We start from the raw sequence: 10,888 nt of genomic DNA, 5'->3' as shown, positions 1-10,888 counted from the left end.
ACCTCAATAAATAAAATTTGAGAAGAAAAGTAGACGTTACAATTGATACTACAGAATATGATGGGTCATAAAAAGCTGCTATGAACTGTGTGTTAACAAATTAAAAGCCCCAAATAAATTCCTGAATATGTGTAACATATTAAGATTAAACAAGGAAGATATAGAAAATATAAGTAGGCCATAGGAAGAAATATTACTGAAGTAGTAATTAATAAAAGTTTCCCAACAAAGAAAACCCTAAATTCTATAAAACATTTAAGAAGGAATAACTCAAATACTCTTCAAATTATTGCAAAATATTTTAGAGTATACAAAACTGTAAGGGGCCAGCACTGTGGCAGAAGCAGGTAAAGCCCCGGCCTGAATGCCAGCATCCCACATGGGTGCCAATTTGAAAATTTGGAGCCTGGCAGCTCCACTTCAGATCCAGCTCTCTTCTAATGGCCTTGGAAAGCAGTAGAAGATGGCCCAAGTCCTTGGACCCCTGCACCCATGAGGAAAACCCAGAAGAAGCTCCTGGCTCCTGTCTTAGGATTGGCTCATCCCTGGCCTTTGCAGCCATTTGGGAAGTAAACCAATGGATGAAAGACTCTTTCTCTCTTGCTCACTCTTGCTTTTGCTGTTTCTCTTACCCCTCCTTCACGTCTGTGTAACTGCCTTTCAAGTAAATAAATATTTTTTTAAAAGAAAACTATAAAATACTTTTCAGAAAGCTGGCATTACCAATACCAAAACCAAAGACACAACACAAAAAATAAAACTACAGACCAGTATGCTTCATGAACATAAATGCAGAAGTTTTCAACAAAACATTAGTAAACCAAATCCAAAGCTACACCAGTGATTATACATAACAGTAAGTTTGGTTTCATCTAAAGATGCAAGGGTGAGTCAACATTTGAAAATCAAAAACCTCATAAATCACATCAACAGAATGAGGGAAAAATCATGTAAGCATTTTAACAGACACAGAAAGCAGTTGATAAAATCGAATATCTCTATAATAAAAAAAATCCTCTACAAATTAGATTAAAAAGAACACATCTCAAAATTATAAAGCCTTTATGAGACAGACCAACAGCTACTTTTATACTGAAAAGTATAAAGCAGAAATCACTCTTTTCAAATATGGAATAGTAGAAAAATGTCCATTTTTCACCATTCTTATTCAGTATATTGTTGGAAGTACTCGCAAGAACATTTTGGGAGGGAAAATAAATAAGGTAATTAAAATTGCAAAGTAGTAATTCAAAATAGCCATATTTGGGACCAGCTCTGTGGCATCATGGGTAAAGCCACTGCCTGCAGCATGAGTATCCCATATGGTCACCAGTTGGATTCTTGGATACTCCACTCATGACCCACCTCTCTACTGATGCACCTGGGAAAGCAGCAGAGGACGGACCAAGTGCTTGGGCCCCTGAACCTATGTGGGAGACTTGGATAAATCTCTAGCTCCTGGCTTCTGACTGACCCAGGCCTGGTTGTTGCAGCCATTTGGGGAGTGAACAAATAGATGGAATATTTCTCTTTCTATGCCTTGCCCTCTCTGTAATTGCCTTTCAAATAAACTTTTAAAATTAACATTTGCAAATTTCATGATGTTGTACCTGGATGAAAACCAAGCACTACAGCAAAAACCTGTTACAATTCATAAATCAGTTCAGTGAAATCAGTTACAAAGGGAGCAAACCAAAACAGTAGGATTTTTATGTACCAACAATGATCTCAATGAAAGAGACGTCGGTTTGAAATCTCATTTACAATATCACAAACACAATCCAATATTTAGGAATAAATTTAACCAAAGAAATGAAAGATCTCTACAATAAAATTTATAAAATATTGATGAAAGAAATCATCAAGGACATAAAAATGTGAAGATATTTCTTGCTCATGGATTGTAAGATTATCATTAAGAATCTATGGTATCTTAAGTATGCATTCAGTGTAATCCCTGTCAATATACCAATGACATTCTTTATAGAAGTAGAAAAACAATCCAAAAATATGTATGAAAAAAATACCCAGAATAGCAAAGTAAACTTGAGCAAAAAAGCAAAAACAAAAACATGCTAGACAGACACAGAAAGACTAATACCACAGGTTCTCCTTTTTATGTGGGAGCTAAAATCACCAAAAAGAAATGCCTGTATCAATTTTGATGAAAATACAATGTTTTCTCAAACTTTGTTTAAAATCTTTGTCAAACAAACTGATATGAATTATGTACTACTGTATATTTTTTAAATAACACTTGAAGATATTACATAGATTAGTCCTTCCTTGTTTCATTTCTCGTATGGGTATTCATTTTCTAGTCTGTCTGTGTCCTTTAAAATTGTTTCCTATTTGTGTCTTCTTTGTACATAGTAATTCTGTTGATTAGATGGATAGATATGTCTCATTTAAAATAATTTTTAATTTTTTTCTATTAATTTGAAAGGCAGAGTTACAGAGAGAGAGAGAAAGAGGAGAGAGAGAGAGAGAGAGAGAGAGAATCTTCCATCTACTGCTTCAATCTCCAAATGGCTACAACAACTAAACTAGGCCAGGCCAGAGCCAGCCAGAAACCAGGAACTTCTTCTGGTCTCCCACATGGATTCAGGGGTCCAAGAACATGGGGCATCTTCCACAGCTTTCCCAGGCTGTTAGCAGGGAGCTGGATCAGAAATGGAGATACCAGGACTCAAACTGGTACCCATTTGGAATGCTGGCTTTGTAGGCAGTAGCTTTACATGCTATGCCATAATGCCAAGCCCCATATTGATCTTGTACCTAGCAATCTGTGTCATTTCGTTTTTCAATAAAGGTCGAGGCATCATAGTACCTGATTCAAAGCATATTACAAAGTTTCAGTAATAACATAAAATTGTCAAATAGACCAATGGAAGAAAATAAAATGTCCAGAAATCACTTCATGTGCATTCAGGCAACTGATTTTTGACCAAAGTTCCATAGAATGTACATTTAAAAAGGGGTAGTCTTTTCAATAAACAGTTCTTCAAAACTAAAGTGTGTGTGTGTGTGTGTGGTATTAACCTCTCATTATATTGGCCAGCGCCGCGGCTCACTAGGCTAATCCTCCGCCTAGCGGCGCCGGCACACCGGGTTCTAGTCCCGGTCGGGGCGCCGGATTCTGTCCCGGTTGCCCCTCTTCCAGGCCAGCCCTCTGCTGTGGCCAGGGAGTGCAGTGGAGGATGGCCCAAGTGCTTGTGCCCTGCACCCCATGGGAAACCAGGAGAAGCACCTGGCTCCTGGCTCCTGCCACCAGATCAGCGCGGTGCGCCGGCCGCAGCGCGCTGGCCGCGGCGGCCATTGGAGGGTGAACCAACGGCAAAGGAAGACCTTTCTCTCTGTCTCTCTCTCTCTCACTGTCCACTCTGCCTGTCCAAAAATAAAAAAAAAAAAAATAAAAAAAAAAAAACCTCTCATTATATATAAAATCTACTCAAGGTGGATCAAAAACCTAAATTTAAGATTTTAATCTCTGGCTCTGAACTTTCTGAAAGAAAATATAGGGGGAAACTCTCCAAGATATTTGTGTAACATGATGACTTCTTGGATAAGACCCCCAAAACACTGACAAATGTAGAACTAGACAAATGAATTTATATCAAACTCAGAAGCTTCTGCACAGCAAAAGAAGCAATCAGGGAGTTAAGAGAAGTCTGAAAAATTGGGAGAAAATATTTGCAAGCTCCAACAAAGGGTTAATATGAGAGTACATATGTAACTCAAAAATCAATCCAGTTTAAAAATGAGCAAAGAGGGGCTGGCACTGTGGCACAGCAGGTTAACACCCTGGCCTGAAGTGCCGGCATCCTATATGGATGCCAGTTCGAGACCCAGCTGCTCCATTTCCAATCCAGCTCTCTGCTATTAGCTGGGAAAGCAGTGGAAGATGACCCAAGTCCTTGGGCCCCTGCACACATGTGAGAGACCTAGAGGAAGCTCCTGGCTCCTGGCTTTGGATTGGCACAGCTCCAGCCATTGTGGCCAATTGGGGAGTGAACCATTGGATGGAGGACCTCTCTCTCTCTCTGACTCCCTGCCTCTCCTCTCTCTGTGTAACTCAGACTTTCAAATAAATAAACACATATTTAAAAAATGAGCAAAGGACCTGAATAGACAGTTCTTAAAAGTGTAAATGCAAATGATCAACACACACACTCACACATACACACATATATATGCTCAATAATGTTAGCTATCAGGGAAGTGCAAATTAATATCACTTCACCCTTATCACAATGATTATTATCAAAAAGGAGAGAGCATTAATATGCTGGTGAGGATATAGAAAAAGTAGAATTTTATACACTGTTATCAGGAGTGTACTTTATACAGTCACTATTGAAAACAATATTGAGATGTCCTAGAAATCTAGAAATAGAATTTCCATATGATCCAATGATACCAACACTGAGTATTATCCAAAATATTTAAACTCATTGTATCAAAGAGATTCTGCTCCACCATGTTTATAGCAGAACTGTTCACAATAACGAAAATATGGAATCAACCAAATATGCTTAATAAGATGAATGGATAAAGAAAATGGGATATATATTCACAATGAACTATTATTCAACTATAAAAAGAATGAAGTCCTGTCATTTGTAGTAAAATAGATGCTACAAATAGAGAACATAACATTGAGTGAAATAAGCCAGACTCAGAGACACAAAAACTGCTTGTTCTCCTTTGCATGTGGAAGTTAATATTAAAAGAAAAACTTATTCTGAACACAGAATGTTAATTGACAGACTCTGGGCTGGGTGGAAGAGATAAAAGAAATTTGGATTAAAAAGTTTAGAACTATAGCTGTGGTTCATTAATTGTGATAAGTATATAAGTATAATGATATGAGATATTATTAGGGGATAAGGGGCCAGAGGTATGGGGAAATTTGTAATGTACCACAAAAATCTTGAGGGAAAGATGTCTATATCTGGAAATATTCTATTAGAACCTTTAAAAATAAAAGATAAAGTTAAAATTCCATAAAGTCCATAAAAAGTAAAAAAAAAACTTGAAAATGATGAATTATCAAATGAGTCTAAGATATTTCTAAAAATATGTGTAAAATATGGTAGCCAGGAACATTTGTAGTATTGTGATGGAGTTGGGGACCTCATAATAACAACCAAGATGGCCATGGGATTCTACTGCTAAGATTGACTTGCACTAGGATGTTAATATACAGGTATTAGTATTAACTACAATTTATAAAACAGATGAAAAAGCATGCAGATGATATGAAATAAATAAATGATGATCACTTTGAAAGATGTGAGCAATTTTGTAAGAGCAGTATAGAGTGACCAACAGATATAAATGAAATTGCTGAAAACTAAATAATTACAATATATTAAGAAGGAATATAAATCAAAAATTTTCACAAAATTTAGAAATCCACATCAAAAACCATTATAACCATGAAGGAAAAGTGTCAGTAACTTGAATTAAACTATTGACACTTTCAGAAATCAAAGATAAATGTCATAGTTCTGGAAAAATTCATAATTGCCATCAAATATGATACTTGGAAAGGGAGAATGACCAAATTTGCCAAAGAAGTCTCTGAAAAATTGTATACATGAAAATTGTCAGAAAAACTTATGCAATTTTGTGGCCAATGAAAGTTTCTTTAAAAACAAAACACAACCCTATTGGAATAAGATTGAAGTTGGCAAACTCAAAAGGCTTCCATAGCCTTGGCAACTCATGACTAGAGCCTAGGGAGATTACTGATGCCATAAACAAGAGTGTCAAATTGTTAAGTCAACAACAAGAGTCACTGTGTACTTACTTCTCATGTGGGATCTGTCCTTAATGTGTTGTTCAATGTGAAGTAATGCTATAACTGGAACTGAAAAAATATTTTACACTGTGTGTTTCTGTGTGGGTGCAAACAGATGAAATCTTTACTTAATATATACTAAATCGATCTTCTGTATATAAAGATAATTGAAAATGAATCTTGGCTGGTGCCATGGCTCAATAGGCTAATCCTCTGCCTTGTGGCGCCAGCACACCAGGTTCTTGTCTCGGGCAGGGCGCCAGATTCTGTCCCAGTTGCCCCTCTTCCAGGCCAGCTCTCTGCTATGGCCCAGGAGTGCAGTGGAGGATGGCCCAAATGCTTGGGCCCTGCACCCCGTGGGAGACCAGGAGAAGCACCTGGCTCCTGCCTTCGGATCAGCCCAGTGTGCCAGCCATAGTGCGCCAGCCGCGGCAGCCATTGGAGGCTGAACCAATGGCAAAAGGAAGACCTTTTCTCTGTCTCTCTCTCTCACTGTCCACTCTGTCTGTCAAAAAAATCAATTTCTGTTCACAATTGATCGTAATGATAGGACTAAGAACCAAAGGGATCACATAAACAAGAATAGTGTCTGCAAATACTAGCTGATAGAATCAAAAAGGGAGAGAATGATCCAACATGGGAAGTGAGATACACAGCAGACCCATAGAATGGCAGATGTCCTAAACAGCACTCTGGCCTCAGAATCAGCCCTTAAGGCATGCGGATCCGGCTGAAATGCCCATGAGAGTATTTCAGGCATGGAAAGCCAAGACACTCTGGGGGAAAAAAAAAAAACCTAAATGAAAGATCTCCACGAGTGAGATCCCAGCAGAAAGAACGGGTCATCAAAGAAGGAGGTAGCTTTCTCTGAAGGGAGGAGAGAACTTCCACTTTGACTCCGACCTTGTCTAAATATGATCAGAGTTGGTGAACTCAAAAGGCTTCCATAGCCTTGGCAGCTCATGACAAGAGCCTAGGGTGATTACTGATGCCATAAACAAGAGTGTCAATTTGTTAAGTCAACAGCAGGAGGCACTGTGCACTTACTGCTCATGTAGGATCTCTGTCCTTAGTGTGCTGTACATTGTGATTTAATGCTATAACTAGTACTCATACAGTATTTTTCACTTTATGTTTCTGTGTGGGAGCAAACTGTTGAAATCTTTACTTAATATATGCTAAATTGGTCTTCTGTATATAAAGAGAATTGAAAATGAATCTTGATGTGAATGGAAGGGGAGAGGGAGTGGATAAGGGGAGGGTTGTGGGTTGGAGGGACGTTATGGGGGGAAGCCATTGTAATCCATATTCTGTACTTTGAAAATTTATATTCATTAAATAAAAGTTAAAAAACATTTAAAAAAAAGAAAGGAAATGAATCTTGATGTGAACAGAATGGGAGAGGGAGCAGGAGATGGGAGGGGTGCAAGTGGGAGGGAAATTATGGGGGGGAAGCCATTGTAATCCATAAACTGTACTTTGGAAATTTATATTTACTAAATAAAAGTTTTAAAAAAATACAACCAAGATGGCCTCAAGTTCACAGTGGTTAGATTAGCTTTAAATGGGATACCAAGGATACATATAGGTGATATAAGCTCAAACACACACACAAAAAATAAATACATAAAAAGAGGATCCAGGTGTTATGAAATAAAATAAACTGGCCGATGCCAGGGCTCACTAGGCTAATCCTCCGCCTTGCGGCACCAGCACACCAGGTTCTAGTACCGGTCTGGGTGCCGGATTCTGTCCCAGTTGCCCCTCTTCCAGGCCAGCTCTCTGCTGTGGCCAGGGAGTGCAAGTGGAGGATGGCCCAAGTGCTTGGGCCCTGCACCCCATGGGAGACCAGGATAAGTACCTGGCTCCTGCCATCGGATCAGTGCGGTGCGCCAGCTGCAGCGCGCCAGCTGTGGTGGCCATTGGAGGGTGAACCAATGGCAAAGGAAGACCTTTCTGTCTCTCTCTCTCCCACTGTCCACTCTGCCTGTCAAAAAAAAAAAAAAAAAGAAAGAAAGAAAATACACTGTGACCAGGGTAAGTAACAATTATTTTCTAGAAGTAGTAGCAGAATGACAAGCAAATATGAGGGAAATTACTGGAAATGATAACAATTACCTTAAAAAAGGAAAATGAAATTATTTTCACAAAATGTAAATCAAATGAAGATCATACACTTATCAGAGAAATCTTTAAAATAGATGGATTTTAACTCATTCTATTGAAACTTTCATATATTAATGGGAAGTTTAGAATTTCATGAAATATAGAAAAGAACCTGAAAGGAGCCTAAAAAAGTACCTGAAAAGAGTGACTATCATGTGGGTCTAAAATGTCTCTGAAAACATGTGTGCATGACGGTTGCTAGCACAACTTATAGAATTTTGATGGAGTTCATGACCTCATAATGAACACTTAACCAACATGGCCATGAATTCACAGTGGAAGGTCTGGAATACACTGGGATATTAAAGAAAAATACAGGTGATGGTAATCTTAAAGACAGTAATAAAAACATGTTGGATTTTTATGAAATAAAGTGATTACTGTGAGTAGAAATGAGCAATTCAGTAGGAGTCATAATAGACAGGCAATGAGATAATGGGAAAGCTAGTGAAAAGTAGACTATTATAATACATTAAAAAAGAAATATTTTTTAAAAAACAATAAAATTATAAGTCAAAGATTGTGCTGCTTATTAGAATTAGCTCAAAATATGTTAACTTTTAAATCTAGTGAAATTTAAAGTTCCATAACAATCAAGAAATGTACTAAGTATATTACCTGGTACTTGTGAATGACTACATTGGACAAAGATAGCCCTGAAAAATTTTGTATATGAACTTCATCAGAACAACTTATAGAACTCTGAGGAAGCTGATGACTCAGCTTCACAGTGTAAGTACTGCCTTCAGTTAAGATACTAAAGATGCTCATAAGTGATATGCCTAAATTCAAAGAAAAGAAAGTTTAAAAGTGATACACACCTTACAATATAAAATATATTGTCATTACTGTGAAAAGAAATCAGTAGTTTGGTCAGAACAATAATAAAATGACAGAGATAAAAGGGAAATTGCTGAGAAGTAGATCATTATAATTAGATTTAAAAAACAACCTTTTCTGTAAATGTAAATTAAAGATGGTATCAATTAAGGAAATCTGAAAATTTGCCAGTATTTGTAACTAGTCTTTCACAGCTTTTTTTTTTTTTAAGATTCATTTATTTACTTGAAAGAGTTACACAGAGAAAGAAGGAGAGTCCGAGTCCGAGAGAGAGAGAGAGAGAGAGAGAGAGGTCTTCCATCCACTGGTTAACTCCCCATTTGGCCACAATGGCCAGAGTTGCGCCAATCCGAAATGAGGAGCCAGGAACTTCTTTTGGGTTTCCCATGTGGGCCATCTTCTACTGCTTTCACAGGTCATAGCAGAGAGCCGGATTGGAGGAGGAGTAGCCTGGACTGGAACCTACAGCCATATGGGATGCTGGCACTGCAGGTGGTGGCTTTACCCACTATACCACAGCGCCGGCCCCTGCCACAGCTTTTAAAGCCCAAAGATGGGGCTTGGCAGTGAGGTCTTCAGCAGAGAACTCCAGACACATGAACCTTTCCTTGGCTTTGTTGGAATCGCTTTAAGGAGACATCAATGACTCTGCCAAGTATGAGATGTTTACATTTCAGAATGGAGGTGTTCAAACTTTATGCAAATACCCCGAGATTGTCCTGCAATTCAAAATGCAGCTGCTGACAGGGAGGCAAGTCCTCTGTGACTTCAGGCAGACAAAGGAGAGTGGAAACACGGTGTCCATTAAGGCTCTGAAATTCTGTCAATATCAATTATTCAACAACAGTTTCTTTTTTCCTATATAATTTGGACAGTTCTCATGCCAGCTATTACTTTTGCAAACTATCAATTTTTGACCCTCCTCCTTTTCAAGTAGAGATTCTCAGAGGAGAATATTTGCATATTTAGGAATCACAAGCTCTGTTGCCAGGTGAAGTTCTGGTTACCCATAGGATGTGCAGCTTTTGCAGTAGTCTACATTTTTGAATGCATATTTATTTTTCAGCTTACAAAAGAGAAATATCAATCAAGTGTGCATGACCCAAATAGTGAGTACGTGTTCATAGCAGCAGTGAACACAGCTAAAAAATATGCACTGACAGAACTCTCAGGCACCTGGGCATGGCACACATTGGTCGGGTCCCCTCAACTTGAAGTGAGAGTCCCTTGTTTCCTCGACTAGAGTCTGACTTGACTTGATTGGACCACATCCATCTCCTGCTCATGTTTTGTTCATTCTGTGACTCTAAAAGCCAGCAGGATTTGCACAGATTTCCTTGGTGCTGCTTCTTTCTCAGAACAAACACCTTCTTGCAACTAGCTTTATAGAAAGTCCATCTCATATGCACTCAACAAACAGACCTCACTGGGAAGAAATCCCTTTGTCTAGGCCTACTTTTAGCAATGCAGTAAAACAACCATTTTATTTTTTTCTTTAAAGCAGCCATTTTTTTTTCTTTAAAGCACATCCAGCACTGTGCTGTAGCAGATAAAGCCGCCACCTGCAATGCCAGCATCCCATATGGGTTCCGGTTCAAGTCCTGGCTGCTCCATTTCCAGTCCAGCTCTCTGCTATGGCCTGGAAAAGCAGTAGAAACTGGTTCAAGTCCTGAGCCTCTAAACCCATGTAGGAGACCTGGAAGAAGCTCCTGGATCCTGGCTTTGGATCAGCTCAGCTCTGGCCATTGCGGCCATCTGGGGAGAGAACCAGCAGATGGAAGACCTCTCTCTCTTTCTCTCTCTCTCTCTCTCTTTCCCTCTCTCTCTCTCTGCCTCTGCCTCTCTGTAACTCTGCCTTTCAAATAAGTAAATAAATCTTTCTTAAAAATACTATCAGGAATGTTCAGATACTTAGTAAAAATCTGATCGAGTTTTTAGGTTAATCAATTCTCCTTGATTTTGATTCCGTTACTTGAGCTCTGGGCAAAAACAGAGAGTAGGGAGATATTAAATCAAGTAAAGCTGTAGAAGGGCTTCTAAAGAAGAGAAAAGATTACATGGATAAAATAATCTAAT

The 10,888-nt window shown here is 38.6% G+C and overlaps 1 pseudogene; it reads left to right on the top strand.

The window, feature by feature from the left end:
• The first annotated feature begins 8,407 nt into the window (after positions 1–8,407).
• Positions 8,408–10,626, top strand: LOC127489072 (inducible T-cell costimulator-like; annotated as a pseudogene).
• The last annotated feature ends 262 nt before the right edge of the window (positions 10,627–10,888 follow it).

The sequence above is a fragment of the Oryctolagus cuniculus genome, unplaced genomic scaffold (genome assembly GCF_964237555.1).
Source record: "Oryctolagus cuniculus unplaced genomic scaffold, mOryCun1.1 SCAFFOLD_40, whole genome shotgun sequence".
Lineage (NCBI taxonomy): Eukaryota > Metazoa > Chordata > Mammalia > Lagomorpha > Leporidae > Oryctolagus > Oryctolagus cuniculus.
The sequence above is the reverse complement of the archived record's forward strand: the minus strand, read 5'-3'. Positions and strand labels throughout refer to the sequence as shown.